We start from the raw sequence: 25,456 nt of genomic DNA on the forward strand, positions 1-25,456 counted from the left end.
GAAGTCAAGACACTTTTCTCTTGTGTCCGTGTTTGCAAGCCCGGTCTCTTAAACATGGATGTATCGTAGTTGTGGGACAGCACAAAAAGTTGTGTAGCTTATAACTCCCGCCGGTGTTATCAACAGAGTATGAAATATGGTTCATAAGTATGTCACATGCAAAAGTAATTCTAGGTCGCCCTGGTGCCACAGTAGTTATGCTGCTCGGCCACTGTCCCGAATAACGCGGGTTCAATGCCTCTGCGGTGACCGAGTTTCGATAAAGAGAAAATGTTAGAGGCCTGTGTATTGTGCAATGTCTGGGTACGTTAGAGCACTCAGGTAGTTGAAATTATCCGCAGCTGGCCATTGAGGCAATTCTCATAGCCTGAGCCAGAGCCGCAAAAGGAAATAAAGTTTTTTTGAGCTTACGTGCACAGGAAGTAGTGGCGCATTGAGTTAGAAAAATACCGAGCGGATTATGATGAACCTATGTCTTTAGGATGTGTATACCAAGGAACGGCTACAGTATTTATAAAGGTAAATGTTCTATAACGTGTACGTGACGGGCAACAGTTAACAACAATATTAATCAAGATCGCGTTGGAAACTGTGTTCACATTTATAAAATTGAGCTGACAGACTCTGTATAATATATCTCAGAAATGTGTACGTGAAAACCTGATTGCGGAAGTAATGGGAGTATCTATCATCAGCCTATTTAATAGGACATAAGCAAATGATCCTGACTCAGTGCGTTTTGCAAAACTGATTATTCGTACAACAGCAATTTAAACTACTAAAAACAATCAGTGTATGTCACTCTTTTTGTATTTAAATGCACGCTTTGTGTGGTCTACATAAACTTTTCTTCAACTGCAACTATGAAATTGAGTGCGCGTTTTTAAAGCTAGCGTTGCCCCTACGTGGCCTTTTTTTAAGTCAAAGCACGCTTCCCAGGCTCAAATTATAGAACTCTCGAGGCATGAGAATTTCGTCATAAATAATTGGTCTAGGTAGCGAATGAAGCAATAAGGTTTCCTAGTGTGCGTGTTGTAGTGTTCCTTTTGCCGACATATACTGTCGTGAAGTGGTATCGGAGGCAGCGATTTTCAACTACACCACTGAAGAGTTCAACCTGGAATCTTGGACTGAGGGTACCATCCACAGTAGAGGGAAGAGTAGCTACCACAATTGCTTCGCTGGCGTAATGGGGTATTTTGCATAGAGTTCGTTGTCTCTCGTTCCTCCTGTGACAAATAAAAAACGCTGCCCCTGGTTGAAATTGGCTTTGGTCACATGCACATGGGCCTAACCGGCAAAGCACGCTTCACAGGGTCATGGCGCAGACGTTTTAGAACTGTGGAGGCAAGCGATTTCTTTAAAAATCATCGGTCTAGGTGATAAGCGAAGCAACAACTATTGTTAGGCGATCATGTACCTGCATACAGTGTGTGTGTTGACTACCTACCGTAAAATCTCGGTGATACGAATTTCGTGGGGTGACCAAAAATATTCGTATCATCCGAAATTCGTATCACCAGAAAACATGAAAAACTGGTACGCGGCAAAACAGAGTTGGCATACGTTTTGATTCAGTGTTTCTCAGGGGCGCAGCGACGTCATGATGATTGCCAGTAAAGTTTTTAGACGTCAGCGATCCTACTTGTGCTCGTAAACATACGGTGCATGCGCGCGCGTGTAATTAATGTACCATATGTGTTGTCACCCCTAACCTCTGGCAGCTCCTTTCTAATCTTACTACGCTTTTTTGTATGATACCAGAGTACTGCGGCAAAAGTGACTTAAGAAGCGCTTTGCACGCGATAGATAAAGGAAATACAATTTTAATATTGCTGTTTTGGTGCTGTTATTTTCTTAACCCGGTGTTGTTGGGGGTGCTTTTCGGGAGATTTACAGCCATGCCCACACAATCGGTAGGTTTGCTCAAAATTCGGGAGTCTCCCATGGAAATCGGAGAGTTGGCAGGTGTGCGCGTATGTTGCGAGGCCTAGCTCTTTGGCTAAGACCGTCTGCTTTGTCCCTTGGGGTCTTCGTCCACCTTTCACGGGACTTCATGACGGACCCACCACCCAATTTTCAGACTTGTTTCATAGAACGTCTGATTTCGTGGACATGGCTTGCATCGACCTGGCAGGCACGTGTTAACACAGTACAAAGACGCTGCTGCCTCGAGTACAGGAGCACGCGCCAACGCGTCGGGGGGAGGGGGAAACGTGACGTCAACATCATCTGTAATCTAAATGCGAAGGCGCATAAAGGCCTTCAAGATTCGCTCGTACTATCTCGGAGACAACGACACACCGTTGATGGTCGCGCACCGCGCATGACCCCGCCCGCGCGTCACTGACGCCCCTTCCCCGACAGCGCGAGCAGCACATGCTCGTACCTGCGTGCCAGCGTACGTTCGTATCAAACGTCGCGGTGTGATAATCGGTTCGCAGCAACCGTACTCCAATACATTGCAGGATAATGGGCCTTAGCCGGGACCACAGCAAAACTTCGTATCACCCCGAAATTCGCACGAGCCGTGATCGTATCACCGAGGTTTTACTGAATATTTTTGTGAAGTGGCAATGAGAAGCTGCTCTGTCTAGCTGCAAGTCGATTGAAGAAATCGCTCTGGCCCATCGAGTGAGAGGGAAGCTACCGTCGCTTGACTCATGAACTAATGGGACCACCCACAGTACAGCGGAACAGCTAGTTACAATTGATTCAGTAGCGTGGCGCACAATTTCACATAAATTTCACTGGCTTTCTTCTGCATGAGCAAATAAAAAGTGTTGTACATGGTTTAAGTTGGCTTTGCCCACATACATACTTGTTTACCAGGCAAAGCACGCTTTACAGGCTTGTGAGGAATGAAAATGTTGGAGACAGGTAGGATCAACTGAAGGGAGCAGGGGGATAATTAAAGAGGAATGCGAGAATGGAGGAATTGCTTAGTTTTAATTCAAAGACGTGCTACAAAAAACGTCCCACGTTTTCACTTGTTCAAAATTTTGTGCTCTTATCCATCTTTTATAAGAGCGATACTATAGATGTAATTTCAAGCGAACTGTTGTCACAAAGACCAGGGAGCCTAATACGCCTTCGGAAAACGTCTAGAGTTCAAGCTTCATTGCACCTACCAGAGAGGGTCTAGATTCAGTGTAATTGTCAAAGCTTTGTACGCTTGACGCAGTATTGAGTGACTTCTAAATAACTATCTACTTTAATAAGTTCTTGCTGTCGCTAACTAAAATGTGAATACCCACTGAGAAGCTATCTTCAACGTGCTGTAATAGGAAGCACAGCTACTGCCATTTTAGGCGTGGTCTATCTATGATAAACGACGTGATACTTACGCTAAATATTGAGCACTAATGAAATTTCAACGCCTAATGAAATCTCGTAGTATTAGCTTCCCGTTTACAGATCACTGCCTTAATACCACTGCACGCAAGCAACAGTTCAGCAGGCACATTGGTAAAATTATAATGTGAGTTAGTAGAATGCATATGACACCAATCGTAACATGCCAGAATCAAGCAACCTGCAACTTCTAACTCTGTAAATCACTATTACTAGACATTTTACGTACAATAGCAAAAAGCTCACCATTTCAAGAATTGAAAGGAACCTTCAATCTTCTGTGAACGAGCACCTCGACTCCTGACTCCTACGTATCAGGAGTTACGAATAGGTCTGGGACATTTGTAATTTGGCAGATGAAAAAAATATCCAAGGCACAATAGTCGGCTCCAAACTATTATGAATTACAACAAAAAAGTGCTACTTCCAATATTTATTAATGCTGCTGAAGTGTGATGTTTAACTCACCTTTATCTATTTAAATTTCTTGGCTTTCAACTGGTTTTCGTTCGTGCCGAAGGAGTGTCTTCGTTATTCTATGCTCTCTCTTTCATGGTTCACAGATAAAAACGTTCTGCATAATTAACGCCCACACCCTTGGCGTCTCAGTTGGGATTACAAATATTGCCCGAGAACTCGGCAGAGACCGATAGCAGCGCGCATGAGGAGGGTGATAACAAACGGCGACTGTCAGGATAGATGGACAAACGTGCGATGACCTTAATAATTTACGAATGAGAAAACTGTGTGCTAACGCTCCCACAGCTTCGTTTCAAAATGTTAACAGTGCATAGAACAATTAGGAAGGAACGAGACAACAGAGATCTATCCACACCAACTTGCCCAAGCGTCAACCATTGCTCCCACAGCATTTACCTTGCGTCGCCGGTTTCTTCTAGGTTCTCAGCTTTGGCTTTTAACTTATCTTTATTTGTTTGCCTTGTATATCCCATGCCTTTTCAAGACCTTGGTAATCACGTGCCGAAAACCTGCATTCAGAGCAAGCTTTCCTACACAAATATATTATATTTATCTCCGAACGAACCCTGACCACAGCGTCCAGAAAACGACGCCAAAACATTTACCTCAGCAGCGAAAGTTTATAACCACTAGGGCGCGTACACGACACAATTCCTTTCAGTACGCATTAAACAGAGCTAAGGGTGTTTCATAAAAGATGCCCACGTTGCTGCTGTTCACCTAGATCCATGCTCTCTATCCCGCCGTTTACTTGAATTCCCCATCTACGAATATTTTCTATATATTACGCAAAACAAAACGCTGAGGTATGTTATATAGAAAGTACACAAGAATTGTTGCAAAAGTTTCATCAAACTAATTTGTGATTGGCAAAGGAATCGCACCCGGTTCTCGAAGTGAGTGGGGGGTAAGGAAATACGAGTAAAAAAATACGCGGGTGGCGGCTACGTGAAATCAACGTAAAAACAGACAAATATTGAATATTACACGGCCATGCTTCGGTAAACGCATTAAGCGATAAATCATAAAAAAATGTGAGCTTCTGGTGAAGGCACCTCAAAAAAGTAAAGCGTGTGGTATCAATCACTCAAGTGGGGTGAACAGCGATTACGAGCACCTGCACTGTAACTTCGAAAAGGCAAGAGCTACCCAAATGCACTTCTCTTCGCGCCACGCACAGCAGCGTTGGTTAGTCGGCCCACTGAATGGCGTGGTGCAAGTGAGTATACAAGTTAAAAAAATGAACAAAGAGAAGAAGACACCGTTAGAACGAAAACGAATAAATAAACGCACCATCGAGATTTACGAATGCGCTTTGATAGGTTCATCCCGGACAAACGTGCACTTCGTCCTCGTGCAGGCTGGATCAACAACAAATTATAGGTCTAACAAGAAGCACTTTGTGATGAGAAATCTGTATGAAATTTCTTGTAGTTTTGCGCTATAAACGAGTGGATGAAAATTTCTCCGCTTCATTAAGGCTCCTCCAACTTGCGGTATTCCGCAGAGCTTTTCTGCCGATATGTAGTGTTCTATATCATCTACTATTATCTGCTCTCGCTAGAAATTATGCGTAACAGGACGAAGTCTTCCTGTGCTCTTCCTAAGGAATTAACCGGGACGTGAACGAAAGGAAAAGAGAGAAAGCGCGTCGCGCGCGAGGAGATCGCACTTTACTTAACACGGTCATTTTCGCCCTGATAGGTAAAGTGATTCCTAAATAGCTTTGTTTTCTCCTTCCGTTTTTTAACCACCTAGGCGTTAGCATAGAGATCACTTCTTTTTTGGGAACTGTTTCTAGTCGCTGTCGTCTACACGTTGCCTTGTTTGAAGGCGTCTATGATTAAACTAGTACTCGGCCCTTTATCTTTGGCACATCAGGCACTGGAACTAAGAGCATATGTGGACGCCGGGTTGACATCTTCTATACTGCACACTTCCTTAGTGTGCCCATCTCACCCACATGCCAACCAGACCTGCTCTTATGCATTAGACACCCCCATTACATCCGTACTAGCCGAGTTAGTTGCCCTCTGCGATGGTCTTGCCGCACTTCAACCGCTCGTCGAGATGCAACACCCATCAAGTGTGATCCTTTCCACGGACTCGACGCAAGCGGTGCGCGCACTCCGCCGCGTAGACCTTTCTCTGGGTGTAGCAGTGCAATTTCATCGTTGTGCTGCAGCTTATCCATGCTCTGTTCGAGTATGTTCGATTCGCCGGTCTAGTGTTCTGGCTCATGCCGCGGCAGATGCCGCATGCCATCCTGTAACCATCATGTACCCCTTACCTCTCCTCCGGCTGCCACCTTCTGACACTGTGGAGATTCACAAAGAAAATCTTCGGCGCACCACGCGAGCTCACATACCTCCGCGTAGTCATGACCTCCCGAGTGGACTCACTCGTCAAGAGGAGGTATCGCTCCGAAGAGTTCGCGTGAGTGCGGCTGTGACACTTTCAATCCGCGCTAAGTGGGGCTACACCGACACAACTTCAAGCTGCCCATTTTGTCCTGCGCCGGTGCGGCACGCAGACCTGAACCACATCTTATGGACATGCCCTGGGCTACAAGCGGCTCGTCGACGCCACCTGCGGCGTACAGGACTTCAGCACACCAGGCCACCGGACCTGCAGCGATGGATGTACGGTCCTAACCATAGGTCCCTCCTGGACTTCATGGAGGAAACACAGCTGCACCATTTTGTGTAATGTGTATTGATGCCGCAGGGCAAACTAACGCGAATAAAAAAAATTAAACTAGTAAACCAGTATGACTTTCGAAACCTTCATGGCGAGGCATACAGTATATAGTGAGCTTGCGTGCAATCACTTCTTAGACAAGTCAAGAGGAAGGCCCTTTTCGTTCTCATTTTCAAGCCTCCTGCCACACTCAATTTCGCTGCGTGCCTCGCCGGCTGCAGAGAATTGGTTCTGTAGTGGAGTTGGTTGGAAGTAAACGCTAAACTCGGAGAGCCTACTGAAGAGTTTGAGCCAGGTGCTGAGAGAGCGCCGTTGTCCCTCCAGATTCACTCGTACATTTTTAGGCACTTCTAGGATCTTTTTCTGTCGTTGTTTGTGTGTCTACTGTGTTGTTTGGAAAGTTCGGAAGAGGGTGAAGACACGGGAACTTTTGGGGGCTGAGCTGTGGAAAGCAACGCTGGAGGAACCCGTCACAACTATTTGGCAGATGCCCATGTTTCGGGAAATGAAGAGTGCCGGCTGTCACCCATTTAGCGCGGTTCATGTCACCCGGCTTTCCCGCTAATGAGATGTCAATAACTCGTGGTGTCCTCGTAGCTGCCTTCTTCTTCCTTCCTCTTCTACTTCCGGATTTCGTGCAGAATTGTACGTTTGATTCAGAGCGCGGTCGACTACTGGTGTTCTGTCTACTTGTGCTTACATGATCACCCGAGAAAGCCCATTTATTTCACTTCGCTAAACAAAACAACTTTTAAAATGCTTCGCTTTGACACATCGAGATACATGAAGAAAACATTGGCCGCGTATCTGCGTGCTTCGCTGCAAATGTCTTCTAAAGACGATAGAAGAGGCGCTGCGTGAGATATGGACGTCATCTGGCAATACGTCGGGAAACATGAGTGCTGTGTTGCGGGCGGGTAGTCCCGGCGCAGCAGCAGGCGAAGACCGGCGGTGACCGACGCGACCGGCGGGAACGCCAGCCAGCCCGAACACGCGGTTTGGCACGAAGCGCTGAAGCAGAAGGAACTTCCGCACTCAACGAGTACTCTCCACACACTCTTTTATTTACACGTCACCTGGCTAAAACAGGAATGCCAGAGCGGCGCCCCATGGCATTCGTACAGTGCAATACAGAACCGAAACCGAAACACAACAATGAGCTCGTGCAGAGGGCACGGAGGAAGCCAAGTTTAACGCGCAGTCGCATTTTCAGCGCAGCTTAAGAAACTAGGGTCTCTAGAATTACGTATCTATGTATTTTCTATTAAAGTAACACACTACCTAATACTTACCTAGTGATGTTGCGCCTCAGATATGCGTAATGTTTGCTTTTTGATCAACAATGTACACAAGTATGAACCTAGTCAGCCGTTCAAGATGGCTGGCCCTTGGGCAAGTGGTTCAACTTTGGCCGAGTGGTTGAATCGAGGGACGTGCCGACAAACAGAAAGACAGAAAGACAGACCAAAATTTCTCCGTTTAGGTATCCCAAGAAAGACTATCGTCATTAAAAGAAAACGGATGGTTCATGCTCAGCGATATCCCTGTAGTTTCTCTTTTATATTTATTTCAAAAAAAAAGAATAGGCAACCAGAGAGCATATTAGATGCAGTGCGTTGATTTCTCTTGTTGTTTTCGCAGACAAAATGTATTTATGGCTTATACTTGATGTAAAACGAAAATGAAACAGCCCTTAAACTTTGCCGGCATTGGTGCTGTATTTTAATGTCTAAACAATTGTTTTGTGATCCCTACGTAAGAAGCTACGGCTGCCCTTCTCATCGCGTTACAATGTACGGCCATCTACTCTGCTTGTTCAAATGAATAACTGTAGCATATTCACTATAACATAGAAAACCATTGTCATTTTCTAGGTAGTCACGTGCTTCTGATATTGTTTTTCGAAGACTCCTTTAGAGAATTTTCTTTCTAAGTATATGATTGCAGAACGATATCCGATGCATCACGTGAGCGGTTTCTCCTCCTAAAAAAATTCACCGAAGATTACGATACTGCCTAATGCGAATTCTGAGCGCAGCTTCATGTTGGGACAAGGCCAAGTGTGTTTGATGTTTTGGCTTTCCGCAAGGTATCGACTACGCCGTAAATCATAATTTTTGCGAACAAGGACAGCACCCACTACGCCATTATTCGTCTTTCTGCGGATAAGCGAGGCACCCGCTACGCGTCTGTAAGGTATTATATGCACTTTCTTGATTCTGTATGTATAATGACGATGAAGAATGATGGCTGATCACTTTGCACCGGTTGGGAAGCATTAAACCACACACAATGCCTGATGACTGGTTGTTTTTTACTCTTCTGCCTCGCTATATTACATAGAATAACGCGATTCCTTGCCCGACATGACGCCTGTATAGGGTTAGCAAAGTGAGGTATTGGGCTTGTTGTATAGCGAGGTGGATCTGTGGTGGAATATTCGACCGCCACGCAGAGCACCCGGGTTCACATCCCATTCGCTCCTGGGTATTTTTTTTCTGATTTTATTTTTTCATGTCTATCGATTACGCCACCGACGGCGACGGCGGCGGCTACGCCGCTCAGTGGAGGAACGGGCACCTAAGAGCAGCGCTCTGAAAAAAAAAAAAAACCAGTGGGCTTGAAGAATCTTTACATAATAAGTGATTTATTTTTTAATGGTAGAATCGATGAAACCTTAAAATGAAGTAGCACTTTTATTTGAGGCTGCAGCTCAAATTTGTTGAACAGAAACATACCGAATTCATTCAATGAAATTAATGCCGCGCTCAAGACTCGCTCAGAAGCAGTACGTGAATTTTCATGCAGTTGTTCATCAGAATGAATGATGATTCTTTTATAACCAATGTGCGCATCTATAATAAGTACAATGTTGTCATTACCATAAAATAAGCCATGCGTAGAGCAGGCTAATATTTGTAATTTGTAAAATCAAAAAGGCAAAAGCGGCTTGAAGGCCCCAATATTACAGTGATACCATAAAAGCACTTCATGTTACTGCAGCGCAGGGCCAAGGTGCCGTACAACTACTGTTATACCTTATACCTTAAATTTAATTTCTCGTGTTGTCATGACAGCGTCTATACTCACTCGAACGTCTCAGCCGCAAAGCCTGCTATGCCATTGATTTTCTATTCGTGCAAAAATCGAATGGCAAGGAAATATGGCCTTGGTGACTGTCAACCAACAGGCATAATGCCGTAGCCACCAGGTAGGCTTTCTGAGCAAGGAAATTGCCGGTTATGCTTATAATTCATGGCTACCTGCTTCGAAACTAGGAAGAACCCATTCAGCTTGGCCGATCGCAATTACCCTTTCAGATTAAGTGGCCATGTGGCCACTTGAAACATGTGGCCAGAGCTTTACGTGTCCCTACTGTAGTAGCACCCTTAAAAAATTTGGCCAGGTGAGCTCACTGAGCCGCGAGCGCAGCACCTTCAAAAATTTCGTCATCCCCTCGTTAACATTGGCCGGTGAGGCGAGCGTAAAATGAATGGATGGTAGGCTGCACGGGAATATGTATGGCTGAAAAACGAGAGGAAGAAAGTCAATATTGTGAAGAGAACACGAACGAGGACAGTCGGCTGTCCGGATTTGAATCAGACAGGTTAACCTAAGATGCGGAGGAGTTTTAAAGGCACTGAATGCAAGCCATAGTATACAGTAAATCTTTCTCAAAGCCATGCTAACCTACACAACCGACGCATCAAGGCTGAATCCAAAGTAGCTCTTTCTTTCTTTGAATTAAAGATGGTTTATAAACTCTGCAAGGCTCTTTCCTCCTTCACCACCTTATTTCTCTCTCTTTCCTTCTAAGTCCATTATTCTGTGACACTTTCCGCAAAGCAAACATCGTGATTGAATCAAGCTTGTCTATTCATTATGGACATTCCAATTCAAGCTATTGACTTGTAACAATATTACGCTTGCTTTGGAGCTTCGAGTTTCTTCCCAGTAGTGTAGTTGTTTCCTGGAAACAGCTTAATATGTATTATATTTATATTTTTAGAACACAGGAAAGCTGTTGTTTGTCTGTCTGAGTGGAAGGATACAGTTCAGGATGCTTCAAATGCTCGAAATCGTGAAGGCAAATATGGTAGCCCAGATTACTTCAGGAAAGATCTGATAACTGCGAGAACCTCAGTGCCCTCTGTTTAGGCGGCTGGGCGGGGCATTTATTTGGTGGAAATAGCTTTATGATGTAAGCATTGCGGGACAAGGAGATGGCGTAGCAGTGGCATCGCCGTTTTACAGTATCCGTAAAAACGCAGAATAATTTTTTTTTATAATATAGCACCTTTGAAACCACCACAACAGAATCTGAAACCATGTGTTTGGTTGGAACAATCAGTGTCTCATGAAATACTACTCATCTGTGAAGAAATGAAAACAGGCAACGATGGCTTTTTTTAGCAGTGACAACGAGCAGGGCTGGATGACAGATGCGTCGAACACACATTAGGATTATGTTGTACGTGAAATTCAGCATTAATTGCACCTACATGAAGTTGTGCGACGTTTTGCCGCATTAACTTCTTTAGGACAGCGCAAGAGTTCACCTGTGCACCCCACCTACAAGCAATAAAAATTCGTGAGAATAAACAGAACAACAAAGCATATTTCGTACGCTTTTTATGTTGTCAATATATTGCTAATGAATTTTGTTTGATATTAGAGAACACAGGTGAGGCCCACAAGAGCAGCCGGTACGAGGGATTCCTGTTAGAGCCTACTAGGGGTAAGGAAGTACGAATGGTACACAACTGCCTTCGCGAATGGTATTGATAACACCCACACCACCGTACGAAATGGTGTTACTATGGCCACTAGGCATTCTTTGACGTGCACATAAATCTAAGTACACGGATATGATTGAATTTCACCACCTTCAAAATGCGGTCGAGTAGCCGGGAATGGATCCTGCGTCGTGGAGTAGACAGCGCGAACTGTATATCTGATGCGTCTATATCCCATGTTCGTTTCACCACAGTTCTTTATATTGCGCTTCATGTATCAGCTTCTCTTGTTTTGTTATGAAAGGAGTTCCCACCAAGTGTATATCTGTTTTGCATATTATATTTCCCTCATCACTTTCTTCATTAGCTGCCAAACAAGCTTTGCGCAATTACTGTCCGTGTGCGAATGCCTGAGGGACCGAGAAAATAGAAATAAGCAAGAGTGTTTGCACTCCAGCACCTTCCTTATTTCCAGCATTGACATTGTGTCTCCTTTTCCTTTTTCTATGCGTTCATAATCCACGCTAGCGGTTGCGGTCACAACGCTCCATACGCTCGATGGTGGTTTCCACACGAACACGCAGGTAAATGGCAGTGTGGTTTTCTGACGCTTGACCGCACACACTCGGCCCACCGTCCTTGATCAGAGATCTGCTGCCTTCGTCGGAACTCTGATACTTTTCAAGCTTCCGCACGTGTGCTTACGGGAGCGCGCGTGTGTGTGTACGTCCGTTCATGCGTGTATATGTATTTTGCTTTATTTATATTAGGGCAGTTCGCAGATGATTTCACTTGCTGTGGCAACTATAGAAAACGGCATTTGCTCATTGTGACCGTTTGGCTGCCTCCATAGATCTAACAACGCGAAAACAACTTGTTAGGGCTAGAAGGACTGCAAAATACGCGGAAAAGAAAGAAGAAGAGTGCGATATTTAGGAAAGAAGCGCTGAACAAATCTGGATAACAAATTGTCTCTGCCTTCATCAAATTCTATAAGCGACGGTGGAACGTGGTGTGCCAACTGCGTGTCCCAACATATCCTAATCTTCAGTTCAAATTTATGTTTCAGAAATTAGTGTCGCAAGGCAACGCGGTCGTCCCATATAATTGGCATTGCCGTCTATGTCTAACAGTATTGTCGTGCAGTTGCCATGTTGTGTTTAGTTTTCTGCAGTCATTTCTAGTTTTCGTTGTGTTCATGCTGTTTGCTTATATAGACACGAAAAAGTGGTGTCAATTTTTGCGTACGTGCTACAGAAACACGAAGTACGACCCACCTTAAGTCCCACATTCTGAAGCAATTAGTTGAAGCGCTACAATTGAAAGGCAATAAAAATGTGTTTGAATAGCTATGCAAGAAAGCGACAAAATTTAGGACAGCACTGAAACATCCGAAAGGCTTCCCAAGGTACCCTTAATATTTGTCAAGTTAAAAAAAATGAAAACTTAGCGCTATTCACTTGACAGATTCTTTGAGAGATTCCTTTTTGTATTCGCTGAAAGGATTTATTGCATGTAAAGAAGAGCCTTTTTTTAAAGAATTCTTTCCAACCAGTGTGTTCGCTTCCAAGGAAGTTTGGACTTTGCTGTTGAGACAGGAAAGAAATGCAGATTTATGCGTAGTACAGCTACCATGCCTTTTTTGAACTCGAAATACGCACAATGGGCAGCACTTAAACTTATTACGTCCAAAGTGAATTGTTTCAGATAAAAAAGGCGTTCATTTCGGTGAGTCCTTAAAAAAAAAAGTTTTTTAGGTCCTTAAAAAGAATTCCCTGAAGAGGAGTCACACACAACCTTGAACGCTGCCGGCTCCCTGCGATCACATATTGTGTTTACGCGCGCCCAGCGAAAGCGGTAACACAACATTCTCGGGATTCTTAAATGAAGCCCAGATGCAACGCACAGTCCTCTGTGGACGTCACACTCTGCGCGCCGCACTGTTGACCGCTTGACCTCCGGCTTTCTTAAGGAAAGATAGAAAATTGTGCATAATGAATGCGCAGGAGGGCCGCATGCTAAGCAGTCAGCTTCTCTTTTCTGTGCGCCGCCAGAGTGTACGTTTCCTTTCCTGTCAGATATGCAAACCAGTTCGTCTAGGAAACTGCGCAGCAGGACAGGACTCGAAGAAAGAAAGAAGAGACAGACAGACAGACGAGAAAGAAGAAGCCCGAGGTGTCGGAAAGCGATCGGTCGTGTTTCCATTTTGCACCAGCACTGATATAGATTTCTCGCACATTAACGGCACCTCATAAACTATGCTAACTTTCACGGCACATATTTGTTCTTATGTTGAACATGACACTCATTTCTCTGTGACATACTGGTCGATTATTTCCTTTGGCTTAGTAAACTACACGCCTTCGACAGCATAGGTGGCGCTTAAAAGGCTATGCGCAGGCCTTTTCACTCTACATTGTCGGTCTACTTTTCGGCCTGTCTTACATTGCAATTCCAAATCCAGAAACTGTAACCTTAAGTAATGCCAATATTCTAAAATAAACTTGAGGTCTAGGACGTGCTTACTAATTGTCCGAGAACACAGTGGGCCGTCTATTTATATTGTGACCAAGTAGTCGACCACGTATCAGAATATTTTGACCAAGTATTGCATATGGTTCTGAATGAGCCTATACCCACCACTGTGAAAGAAAGTCACTGAATATATGCGTGACACTGGATCCGATATTGACACAGACTTTCTGCACAAACAGTTCATCCCGACGCTGACCACGGTTCCCCGACGCGGACCGCGCTAGAGTCCAAATACAAAGCCAATGTTCTAGGAACGCTTCAACGGCCACATTTCTTCATCTGACACTCTGCCACGTCGTTAAAGTCTGTGATGAATGTCTTCACGTTCCGAAGAACGTCTTGTTGCGTCAGGGAATGAAATAAGTCTTCAATAACTATGCTGGCCGCGGCGGAGCGTTCAGGGTTGTCTTCCCTCAGGAACTTAACAAAGAAACATGAATCCTGGATTCTGAACGGATCCTTGGCAGCAAGAGACACAAGTTGCTTCTGGGAGAATCCGGATATCGTGCGAAGCCAGTTAATTCTTTCAGAGACAATGGCCCTGAGAGAGACCTGAGATTTTTTAGCCTTAATTGTGTAAAAAACTTGAGCTGTCAACTTTGGAGCCTTCTTCAATTGAACAGTCACAGCCCTCCTACAGGTTGTTTAAATCTCGTTGCCTCAAATCGTTCGCACATCCCTCAAGTTTGTAAATGTTCTTCGCTAACGCTTCTTTTGTTTTCGCAACATACATAAGTTCCGTCATAATCACAGAGTAACCTTCTTTGTCACAATTCAAAACCCAAACGTCGTTTTCTACAGAGTAGTGAACAAGTGAACGCAGAATCACCCGATTTTTGGAGCGCTCTCTTGTCGTTGAAACTGCTTCAACGAACTTTTCTGATGCTCTGGATTAATGTCCTTTGGAACCTTGTTCGAAACTGTCTTCGAAAAAATTTAGCGCAGCTTGCACTAAATGCTGGGTCTCAGCAGAGGTGTTGGGCACCTAGGTAGTCGTAACTTGGCTAGGCTTTCCCCTTCTATTTTACTCTGCTTCTTTCTTTCTCTTTGTCTGTCTATTTCTTTCTCTGCCTTTCTTCCCATTCTTTCACTCTATTTTCCGTTTTTCTCTTTCTTTGTATGTATCTCTCTCTCTGCAATTGTTCTCTAGCCTTTTATCACTTTCTCACTTTCTTCTCCCTCTATCTATTTCGGTCTTTCTTTGTCCATCTCTTTCTCTCTGTCTTTGCCTGCACTCGTTTTCGTCTCCTTTTATTTCTGAGACAGCGAATTGAGAAATGGGTAAGCAGTGTAACAACACTCGCTAAGGTGTAAACTAAAAAAAAATGAAACGACGTAGCCAAGAATCAAAATATCTGAATCAAGCATATAGGCAGCGTTCATCGTAGCAGTGAGACGAGCTAAGGAAATATGATGGATGGTGAGCCAATACCGTATATTTCCTTATAGACCACGAGAGCAAGAGGGTGACGAAAAAAATTTGGGCGGCTTCGCACGAGTGGTACTGAGCCTGAAAGACCAGACGAGCTGGGCAGCCTTCCTAGCACACAGCCAAGCCTAGCCTAGAGATAGCCAGTTAAGTCTCGATATAGCCATATGAGCAGAGAGAGGGGCAGTTAAGTCAGAGAAAGCCAAGTTGAGCGTAGGAAAACTAAGTTGAGACTCTCTCTACTTATTTCTCTCTCTCTTTCTTTCTTTCTTTATTTCTCTGTCTATTAATCTCTCTCCCTTTATTTGTGCTTCTTTCTATGTTTCTCTGTCTTTCTCTCTTGTGTTTGTCACTATTTCTCCTTCTCTCCCCAATAGAAACCCGATCATACCGTTCCCATAAACGCTCGTTCTGCTAGCATGCCTGCATAGCCGAGTGGTTAGGGCGCTCGCCTTCGGACCATGGGTACGGGTGTTCGAATCCCGCTTCGCCACAAAATATCATTTCGTTTTATTTCTTTCTTTTCCTGCTCCTCTCCACTTTTCCGCTTCTCCTCCTTTCTTTCCGCGAACGCGTTGCTGTGCGACACATGGTGACGTCAACGCTCGGCGATATTTTTCTGTGTCCACTGAACGGCCTAACCTCCGGCTTAAACAGCTTCGACCTTAAAAACAAATGGCCTTTCGAAGTAGCTGACACTAATCAAAAACACTCTTAAATGACGGCCTAGGGAAAACAGGAACTCATATACAATGACTGCCTTCTTTCTTGAGTAAGGCTGTTATATGCTGCTAAGGAAGTAATGTGGTGTGTGTTGCCTATTCACTGAGAATACTGGAAGAAGCAAGGTCAGGGCACACTGATGATGGCCTTCATTTGTCTTGTCGCTTGCAAAAGCGCGTCTTCTGTTCCCTGAGGAAACATCACGAACCAATGTGAAAACTAGCTACAAAAAGGCCAAGGTGAAGGAAAGGATTTGTGCTTGCGTAAACTTTTCTTTGAACAAAACTAGAAGTCTGCTTTCCTCATCTCTTCCTGTAGGCTCGCATCTAACTCAATTTTATAGGGCGCATTCCTTGGCGGCTGACGCAGCGCAAATACGCTGCATTCTAGACTCGGTACAGCGGCCCTGATGTACACCAGGGCATCGTGTTTGTCTCTGAGAGTTGAAAGAAACCCCCACCTGGCCGCAACTTGCAGTTTGTGCTCATCAATTCTTGTTTTCCTTAGCTTCGCAGCGCTTCTAAATTTCGTTTGTTCAGCACGAGTTTCGCAGGATGGCTAACTCCGTATGTGTGTGTTAGTGCGTGCATGCGTGTGTTTCTGCCTGTGTGTATGTTTTCAAGTGAGAAATCTAAGAACGGAGTCAGCAATGCACTTGCTTTTTCACGGTGGCTGGGCTATGTATCCCGCAATGAGGTGGGCTGCAGTCTGCAGGCTATTCTTGCTGCACAGTTGCCGGCGGGTTATCCGGCCTTTTCTTAAATGAAGCATCAACAGTGCAGGACGCGCTTGCGCATTTTTAAACGAGCCCGCAGACTTACTTGCAAGTCTTGCAAACCTTATATAAGTGATCGTACAATAACAGCGCAAAAAACGACAGACGAACACACAGAGGCAAACGACACGAGACGTTTGTCTCTGTGTGTTGGTCCGTCGTTTTTTGCACTGTTACTTTACGATCATGAACAACCGCCAAGCCCGATTTACCGCCATTGTGAACTTATATAAGTGTTAATAACCTGCCAGCTGCCGCCTAGTGAAGGAGAATTACTTAATTTTGTTTGATCAGCGACTTTTTTATTCAATATATTCCCGCCTGCACCGCCATCGCGCCGTCATTTCATAAACCACAAAACGCTGTTTCCAAATTTTGCTCCTTTCGTTCTGGCTGGATGAATGCGGTAAGGTTGAGTTGTAACTCTTGCCCGCACTTCCATAAATTCATTTACTCGCAAAAAACGACAAAATTAAAGAAAATGACTTCTCCGAAATACAAAAAGAACGCATCACATCTGGGCCATGAGAAACAGAGAATGTTTTAACTATTATAATTAGGAACAAGTTCTAATTCTACCTGTACGTAGATAGATAAATACAAAATCGTAAGGTAACAATCACAAAAACGAAAAAAGATGAGCTCGGAAGAGCAGATTTGGCTAGGTGGAGGCACGCTTTTTTTTTAGAAACTTTAATTTTACGGTACGTTTATCATGAGATGGCGATGGTTCCCTTGTGTTAGCAAAAAATTACTTTCTGCTGCTCTTGAATGCTCATTGGAAGGAGTCATATTATCATGTAATGCTTAGTTCTTTCCAGTAGAAGTGCGCGAAACTTTAAATCGCCCTGCACTTCAATGAACGCACCAGCGCCTGCAGAACCTCCAGAACACAGCGAACGCCATCAGCACCATCCTCATGGTTATCATCATTGTGTTTTGTGATAACTAATGGGAGAATCTCTCTTCAAGCAATCTAAACTTAGCCGCATTTTGTGCGAGAATAGGAAAGGGCAGGCTTCCTAATTGAAACGTTTGCCGGACCGAACGCCTAGCATGGTGCTCAAGGTAAGTGTAATGCAAAATAAAGTAATATACATAGTGCATGAGAGACACAGAACGATTAACATAACGTTGGAAGCCGTGACGAACAAGCAAGGATGCTCCATCGAGTCGATGAAGACGACGATTGCAGTAGCGCTCGCGTTGTTGTTGGCGTTCCGCCATCTTGGCTGAAGGACTCCCGATGTGCATCCTGCAAATACCTTTCATTGTTTCTTTCTTTACTGCCGGTATTCTCACTCCCGTGACATTATTATTCTAAGGAAAGCCTTAAGGAGTTTCTGAATTCAATATTGTTGAGGTATGCCACAACACAATATGTACTTACATTGGCATTTAAATACCAGTGTTCATCATTCAGAAATGCATGTAGGGTTGAAGTCAATATTTGACGTTTTCAGTTTACATTAGGAATTTTTTTTTCTCCCGTGTGCCGTGAAACCACGGCTTTTTGTGTGTAGTAGAATATCTAGGAGTCAGACACTAAGCGCAACTCGTAATGTGCCAGTTAAGGGTTACCGGTGTCCAAATAATCAGTTTATTAACTATATACTTTGTCCATATTATAACGACTGAACTGAAGTTGCCAAGTATGGATAGCCTGTTTCTGTTCTCTTCTGTTTTAACTGGCTTGCTGTAGAGAGGTTGAGGTTTATATTACCTCGGCTTCTCCATTTCTGTAAGCTCTGCAGCGAAAAAAAAGAAGGGTTACCCAAAATAAAGATTGAGCAACTAAAAAAAAAACATATAGCGCACCGAACAAGATAAGATAGCATGGTAATCCACAGCTTGCTTGCAGGAGTTCGCATTGCAATAAAGCGTCCACTCGCACACATTTCTACTTCTGCCCACAGTATATGGATTAACACATCATTCCGTATATAGCAACACATAACTGTTCATCGCAAGCGCTTCTCTTGTCCGGTGTCCACTAAGAAGTATTTCAGGAAGATGTGAGCCTTTTTCTGAAGATGCGTTTCAGACCACGGCCCAAATAATTTCGGATGCGGACAGTATCGCTCCAAACTTGCCAGTTTCTTCAATAATTTCTCTATTTCACTTGCTTGCTTTACGCACTCAAAACGAATATGCCCAACATTCTCATCTGCGTGTTTCGTTTTCAGAATTTACCTTTGAAGTTTATGGCACGAATAAGGCACGGACGAAGATAAGGAACACACACGGAGCGCCACTTCCAACAAAGATTTATTTCGAAAGAGCATAGACCATATTTATACACCAAGCACGCCGTCATCGTGCATCATTGAGCAGTCGCATTTAAGTAGGTTAACTCCTTTGGCGATAATGAAATGGAGGCAACGCTGACGCATAGATCACCTGATTCGATTATTTTCTTAGCCTCAACAAGAAAGGCCACCTCGCGATACAGTGCCAAGATTGTCATTGCGTTCCTGACTTTAGCGCCTGCGTGGTAGCCGGCCGAAGTCCCGATAAATCAGTACGCCTAATTATTGAGGCTAAGAAAATAATCGAATCAGGTGATCTATGCGTCAGCGTTGCCTCCATTTCATTATCGCCAAAGGAGTTAACCTACTTAAATGCGACTGCTCAATGATGCACGATGACGGCGTGCTTGGTGTATAAATATGGTCTATGCTCTTTCGAAATAAATCTTTGTTCGAAGTGGCGCTCCGTGTGTGTGTTCCTTATCTTCGTCTGTCTTATTCGCGCCATAAACTTCAAATATGTTAAATCAACAAGCCCAGCCTGCTTATTTCACGCGCAGTGGATTACCCTGATCAACTGTAAACTCGTTCGGCTCACGTGCCATGTCAACTGGTAGCTGTAAATATAATCCCCATGCCGTGAGTGACCTAAATATGCATCCTGTCACCGTGTTTCGCCTAACACATGCCGTAACCTAATTCTGTACGAAATATACATCTTATGCTCCATAAAAATTACACTCTAAATGGGACCATGAGGCGATGCGGAGCAGCGTTTCGGCATGTCGAGCCCGCGTTTCATCCGTAGCAGTTTCCCGCCGACGTTGCCCTTTGTGCTGGGCTTCCCTAGCCTGGAGCTCCAGGTCCGCTTGCCGACGTTTACGTTGCGCTTTGCCGCGTCGAGCCTTCCGCTGCTTCACCCGCTGCTCCGCGATCTCGGCAGGCGTTAAAATATAGCTGCAACTGGCGCCGACGTTGACGTTGGAACTCATGACACCGGCGCAGCCAGCGCATTGACTGAGCTTGCGTACGACCTAACGCGAGCCCACGAGGAGGGGGAGTGGAAGGGGAAGAGGAGAAGGGAGATGGACAGTTGAGAAGAGGTGTGGGGAGAGGGTCTGCGCATGCGCAGTAAGGGTGGTCACGCTGCACACAACCACCACCACCACCACTGGATTGAACTCCGCCATAAGATGCTTCGTATCTAAAATTTCATTCTCTTCACAGGAGCTGGGCAATAGGTGGTGATGTAGATTTTATGAGTAATCATGTTTGCTCTTATTACAAGTTGCCAAAATTCCCTGACCTGAAATTGCTGGTTATCAAGAAAAAAACCTGAAAAGAATATACTATCTACTAGAACATTTAGAGTACTCGATGTATTAATCACAGATGAATCTCGGAACGACCAGAAGGTCATTTTACACCCTCTTCAGATCCACTTTCTCGCGTTATTCATTGCTACCTTGAAGCATCACAAAACACGTGCATTGAAAATATACATTAGCCATACCATCAGCGAATAAACCATTGTCTCAATAACGACAAGCATTTCTCTGCCTAGAGTTCCTTTTTTTGACAATTTATTCTGCATACCAACCTTGTGAGGATGTCTCATTCCGTATGCAAATCCTTTTCCTTACGCTGTCTGCCACCTTTGTTTTATTTGGTGCGTCAAAAAAACTGGAACATTCAGTGCAAGCTGCGTAGGGATTTGATTACTCGAACACTTGGGACTTGCTCCTTGTTTATATTTTGATTATTAGCGCTCGAAATGGTTCCGCTGCTTCACGAGTGGTACAGCCTTCATCTGATTTTATTTCCATAATACGTGTCTTCTTATCTACAATCTTCTATTACATGAAATTGCATCAAATGTGGCCTTAGTTTTATAAATGCACGTTCTTTTTCTTGTTGATACACTCAGCTTTGCGCAGTAGCCAAGTGCCTTGTGTCATCTACATTTGCAAAATTTTGTAATTTTATTGTTAGACTTTTCGTGTTCTTGCTGCGATTATAGATTAAACAGTTCTGCTCGGTCCCAGTTCTATCATTTCGGTTCGCGACGGACCTGAATAAAGTTCTTTTTTTTCCATTTCATTCCATAGTTCTTAAAACATACATGGTTTATTTAATACTAAGTTGTCGTCTGTGAATGCACTGATCACATCTAGTAGAGATTTTCAACATTTTTTCTAAGCGTATGCGCTTGTGGGAGCTACTACGCACAAACTGGTTTCTTGAGCGCCGTGTAGTTTTATAGGGATGATGGTGCAGAGACTACGTGTAGTTGGGATGCGTACTAAACAAATGGGCTGGAAATATTGGCCATACTTTAATAGCTCGAACGAAAAAGTGAAACATATTTTATACATATAAGACTGATACGTTGTAAAAGCAACAAGCGTAGAGACAATTTGATAGTTCGTTGGGATTTGATGTAAGTTATACGTAAACTCTGCCTTTTAAGCGACACTTTTATAACTCACAGATCTCTCGTGCGGCGTCGTGCGCGAAAAATTTCGCGCTGTCGAGCGTATAAAAATGGGGCCCTCCAATGTGCGCTAGTCATACGTATTTGTATGCGCTGTTTTCTAATATCTGTTGCTCTCTCGATTGTGGGATCTTCGGCGCTCAGCCCTTTAGGACATGGAAATCTGAACTTTGTCGTGGTGACTTGTCATTGTCACGCTGCAACATTTCATTGTTGCCTGGATGTGAACGCATGACCGTCGTTGTTGCCTGTAGCAAGTGGCGTGTTGCGCTGCTTTGAACGTGGTTGGCGGTCCAATTCTCAGTATGGAGGAAGGAAATAGTTAAGAGAGAGCGTTGCGCAATGCGATAGGAATAGAAGAAAGAAAGAAAGAAAGAAAGAAAGAAAGAAAGAAAGAAAGAAAGAAAGAAAGAAAGAAAGAAAGAAAGAAAGAAAGAAAGAAAGAAAGAAAGAAAGAAAGAAAGAAAGAAAGAAAGAAAGAAAGAAAGAAAGAAAGAAAGAATGCCAGGCCTGCGCTCAAATCGCAGCACAGTCACAGCGAAAGCTGGAAGAGCGGCGTTTCTAGAGCCCGTTGTAAGCTCTCTTGGGGTTGCAATACAAGTACACTAGAAAGGTACCCACTACGCCATAAATCACAATTTTTGTGAAGTTGGGAAGCACCTACTAAGCCATTATTCGTCATTCTGCGGAGAAGCGAGGCATCAGCTACACGTCTGTAAAGCATTATGTTCACTTTGTTGACGCGACGACTGATGACGATGAATAATTATGGCTCAGCCCTTTGTAATGGGTTGGAAGCTTTAAACGGCCCACCAGTTATGCAATTTGCGTTGGGTGACGCTCGGTCACTATTTCCCTCTCCCGTTATGCTGTAAAACATACGTTGACATGGGAGAGAGATGGCGGGGGGGGGGCGAAGAACTTTACTGAGACCCCGAGGAAATGGATCATGCGCTTATGGGCTTCCTTGGCAACCAATACAAGTGCACTTTCGAGGAACCCACTACGCTCTAAATCATTGTAACTTTACTGAGACCCCGAGGAAATGGATCATGCGCATATGGGCTTCCTTGGCAACCAATACAAGTGCACTTGCCAGGAGCCCACTACGCTAGAAATCATTGTAATTTTTGAGAGGTAGGGCAGCAGGCACTGTGCCATTTTTGGTCATTCTACGGAGAGCCGTGGTACCTGCTAAACGCATGGAAGTCATTATGCGCACTTTGTTGGTGCTGTGCCTGATGACGACGAAGAATTATGGCGGAGCCCTTTGTAATGGGTTGGAAGCATTCAACAACCTACTCGTTGCACAATTCGCATTGTGTGACGCCTGGTTACAGAATTCGCGTTGTGCGACGCTTGGTGCTTATTTTACTCTTCTACCACGCTATATTGCATATGCTAATGTGGTTCCGTCCCGACATGAAGCCTGCATAGGACCTTTTTGCAAAGTAGTTTCAAGCACCGGCATGGCTTGGCACGTACATGAAAGAAAAGACAAAAGTTGTGTCGGTCCTACTGGACAGACACAAACGTGTCTAATAACAGGCAATAAAGCAAAAAAAAAAAAAAAACCGGCATGGCTTGGAGGTTGAATACTGGGCTCCCACGCAGAGGACCCAGGTTCGAACCTCGTTCCATCCTGGAATTTTTTTCTTTTTTCGTTTTTTTTCTTATTTCGAGCGATACTGGTTACGGACACCGGCGGCGGCAGCGGCGGACAACTACGGCGCCAAAAACAGCCGGTGAAATGATATCATAACCGCTTTCGCTGTAAAACTGGTACGTGCGGCACGCACACATCCAGCTTCGCTTGCCCTCGTTTTCCCGACAGGGCGAGGGCTCCAATGTTTTTCTCACTCATATGTGTGCAGTCTCTCTTGCACATCGAATAATAATGAATGTGCGTGTGCCACAGTGGCAAGAATAACAGCGAATAATAAAGTGCCAAGGACAATTAAAGCCTGGTAAGTGTTACTAAATATGAACTAATAAGCAAAAAAAAAATTGGCAGATCTCCCGTACCGTGAGAGTCGATGTTATGCCAAGCATACGTCGGGAAGATGACTGTGGCGTAATTTTTTTTTTACTGAGCAACACGTCACAAAATGACGCTAAAGATTTGTATGAATTTTATACGCACACATATATGTTGAAACGCCGCATATGTGTTATATAACCATTTGTTTACGGTTTGGTAACGCTGCCAACTGCAACGTGGGTATTACCAACACCACAAGCGGTAAGGTGATATGTAGTGCTTATACTTGTCCCTTATGACGGAGAACGCACGCACGTTTCACGAAACCGTGTGCATGTGTGGAAGAAGTTCTTGACAGTTCTTGAACAAGGTCATCCTCATCGTGATCAGTGAGCACCAGCAGCTGGCCATCACTTCTTATAGGATCCGGTCGTGATCGCGGTGACGAGGGATCCATGTGCAGTGAAGTATGTGGTACAGTAGAGCTGTTGGAATTCAGGGATGCATCGGTTATTTCGTCTACAAATTGTGAGTCGATAGCGCCGGCGACATCTCGGAACCTGAAGCCACCCTTCGTATTGGTGAGATATGGGCCGTCGAGGCTAGTAGGCCTGGATAGTGCTACGTAAAGCAACATCAGTGGATGGCGCTTGTCGTATTCGTAGACTACCTGGGCGTATGTGGCCTACGTTGCCTAATCTACAAAGCGGCTGTCAATCAGTCTGGCATCATTCTCGGTCAGCATGAGGCCATCGCCCAGCCTCGTAAGCAATGAAGAGGACACTGCGTCATTCATGCGGACGAAGTGCAGTTTACGGTGCGGTGATGTGAATATCATACGTAACTTTCGTTAATATATTCCTCCGGAGTCGAGCAATGCTTCAATATAGCTTGCTGAATCATAGGAATAAACTGTAATGTTTATTAGACTGCTATAAAAGCGGAGCCAACACTGAAACCACAGACGTTAATCTGATATGACGCCTGTATCGTAGGAGTACACATCGTAGGAGTATCATGCAGTGCTCATTGCTCTCTTATAAAATTAGATAGCAAGCACCACAGACACAATGCCATGACCGACAATCATATTCGTCAGATCCTCTTACCCTCCCATGCCAATTTTGGTCTACACAAGGTTAAGGAGGCGATCATGAGAGCACCCAGACGTTGGCGGCTAGATAAATAGATAGATACGTAGCACGGTGTAAGAAAAATAATTTAGGTGTGGACACTCCGCCCGACGGCGCGTCCACATAATATTCGCCTCTTTCCTCCTCTCGGCCCCCATGTCGCAGCGCCTCCCACGCAACCGCGGCCGGCGCATGTACTATAGAAGACGAGTTGCGTGCGTAGCGTCTGTAACGGCGTTGCGCACGTGAGAAGTCAGCGAGCAGAAAGACTGCTCACGCGCTCTAAGCAAGACGCCGCGCTTTTACGTACGGAACGCTGTTAGGGACGCTATGTGCGTAGGGTGCGCCGTTTACACCGTGGAGTCGCGAGAAACGCGGTATGCGTTCCTTGCTCTAGTTGCTAGCGTGCACGGTTAAAAAAAATGCAATGAGGTGAAAAAAAAATGAAGAAAAACGCGCGTTCGCCTCGTCGCAATAGGTTTCTTAAGCCCCCATGTCGCAGCGCCCCCCACGAAACTGCGGCCGGCGCATGTATTAAAGGCGAACATTATCTGGACGCGCTCTCCTTCGCGGCGGGCGGAGAGTGTCCACACCTAAATTATTTTTCTTACACCGTGATACGTAGATAGAAACGCTCAAAGTTCCAAAGGTTCGCTAAGAAATGCTTCGCATTTAAAGGGCCCCTAAACCACCAACAGACGCTCGCGTGCTCCTCTCCGTGCCTTTACTCTATGGACAACAGCTGTCTTGACGTCACCTGTATGATTAGGTGACGTCTCGAGCAAGAGACGCTGTCATTGGGCGAACAAGAGCCTGTGTTCTGCTAGCAGATGCCCGCGCTTCTTGCGTTTTCACCTCGGACGCTGA

This window comes from Rhipicephalus sanguineus, chromosome 2 (genome assembly GCF_013339695.2).
Source record: "Rhipicephalus sanguineus isolate Rsan-2018 chromosome 2, BIME_Rsan_1.4, whole genome shotgun sequence".
NCBI lineage: Eukaryota > Metazoa > Arthropoda > Arachnida > Ixodida > Ixodidae > Rhipicephalus > Rhipicephalus sanguineus.